Genomic DNA, 2,425 nt, shown 5'->3' with positions numbered 1-2,425 from the left:
ACTCAACTCAGTTAAGTGGAACCAGGTAACATAACATGGTTAAGTAAATCCAACATTTCATTTTTTACAGTGTGGCTTCCTAAAAACGCTGCAGGATTTCTCAAACATGCATGAATGAGTCAAAGCAAGGCTTTGGGCATGTTTTTTATGAGAGTATAACATTATAACATGATATAAAACTCAAAAAAGTAGATTTTACATGATATTGCCCCTTTAAGACCCACCACAAGATGGTTTAAGACTCACAATGGGGTCCCAACCCCAACCATTACAATGTAATAAAAATTATTATAAATGGGAACCTGTCCAAGAGGTCAATGTTCACACCAAAGTAAAAATCAATGTTTCTGGATCCTGACAGGTTCAGATATTTAATAGGCTATATTTCAGACTACCATATGTAAAGAACTATGAAAGAGAAAAACATGATTCAAAGTCAAAAATCACACTGTAAACAACTATGCTATCGTGAAACGTAACCAAATTTGTTTTTGTTGCATCATAGTTGTAACAATGTTTCGTGGTAATAAATCTTTTACTGTTGGAAACCTGTTCATTTCCCTTTTAAATGGTGCCACATTTGTAAGGAACATGCATCTGTGGGATGAGCGGTAGAGCTGATTATGTGGATTGCACACATGAAAAATTGCCAGATCTTCTCCGTCAAACAGCTTATTCTGCTGTTGCTGTTTCCACGTGTTTTTAGKTTCTGTTACAACTGATGCCAATCAGGGACCAGCTATAAGATTCATTGCTAAGAATCATTGTTTGAACAAAGAAATAACCTACCAAACACAAATTTATTTCCTTTTTGTGCTAAATTTAGTTGGAGTTTAATAGAGATTTAGTCTCATTTTCTCCTTATGTGTGTCATAATCTGTGATTTTTTTTGACTATTTGATTCTTTGCTTCTCAATTCTGTTTGTGATTTTTCTATAAGTTGGGTTTCTCAGTGTTCTCAGGGCCATTTCTTCTTTACCCTTTGTGTTTGTTCTCAGTCAGCCAGCCTATCTCGCCTGTTCCCAGTCTGCAATCAGGGCATCTTTTTCCAAAACCTCCTTACCTCTGTCCCTTACAACCTGTCACCACTTACCCAGTACATCATTTTATTGGTTTCACCGATATGTCTCGGCCTTCCGCTTGCTTTCCTGCGTGATCTTGTGTTATCCTGCGTTTGTGCATGTTTTTTTCCACAACATATGCTTTTTGTATTTCCTCATTTTGTAAATAAGTATTTTCTGTTATCCCAAAGCTCCCAATGTGCTTGGTTTCATCCTCCTCTGTGGCTGTTGTGGGCTGCTTGAGATCACCAATGCCTGTGGGGGGAAAAGAAAACTGTGACAGAAGTTGCTGAGCACCTTGTTTGCCTTTTTCTGATGCTTGATGGGTGCTGATGAAAGCTGGTAGCTATCTCCAGCAGTCAGTGGACAAGAGGTGGGTTCGTCCTAAACAGCTCATGCATCCTTCACCTCTGACAAATAACCATACAGAATCACAATTTTTTCTCAAACTAAACAAAATCAGCTGCATGTTCTTGTCCTGAGGGAATAAACTGAACGAGCAAACTCACCTGAGATTTGAACCTGCAAGTTTTACTGACCTGCAGTCTCACCATTAAACAACTGTTTTCTCATTTCCATCAGTTTTTTGCTGATATTTCTTCTCTTAAAGTGTCTGTGACCTCAAGTTTTTGTAATAAATATGGATGCATTTTTGGAAAGACAACATTGATAACATATTGTAAAAAAACGATTTCACGCCGCTGAGATGAACAGTTGTTGAGATATTTGTGTGTGAAGTAACAGGAAGTGATGTCAAAGGGGAATGTCTGCATGTGAACAGAGCGTTGCTACAAAGGCTGACAAACACAGACTGGAGAAGAATTTGTTATTTCTTTAGATTATTTTAATCACTTTCATAGAGAGATGATAAAGATTCCAATACTTCAAACAATAATGTTGTATAAATGTATATTTATAAACAAAAAACAGGGAATTTTCTTTCTCAAAGAGTTCCTCTTTGATGTCACTTCCTGTTACAATTTAGCTGAACCAAGTTCAAAATAAAACCTGCCAATTACGTGACATAATGGGTAAAATTGTGTATTATGCCAAGTTTCTTAAATATAAATGTATTTTCCTTGACTTTTTGTATTTCATGGATATACATGTCACAGGCACTTTGAGCAGCTTGCAATGACCACAAGCTGACATACGCAGTCTGTGCCGCAGGTTTTAAATTATGGGGCAATTTCGTATTTGAATGTTTCCAACCTGTTTTATTCATCAGCTAACAGTATTTTTCTTGTTGTCAACCAGGCTGCCATCAACCAACATCAATCACAAGAATTTAAACACTCAGAATTCAATTCCATTCCTAGGAATATGAGTCATGCCGCATGTCTTCTGAAATGCATTGTGTTGGT

This window comes from Austrofundulus limnaeus, unplaced genomic scaffold (assembly GCF_001266775.1).
Source record: "Austrofundulus limnaeus strain Quisiro unplaced genomic scaffold, Austrofundulus_limnaeus-1.0 Scaffold2, whole genome shotgun sequence".
NCBI classification, from domain to species: Eukaryota; Metazoa; Chordata; class Actinopteri; order Cyprinodontiformes; family Rivulidae; genus Austrofundulus; species Austrofundulus limnaeus.
Note: the sequence above shows the minus strand (reverse complement) of the source record.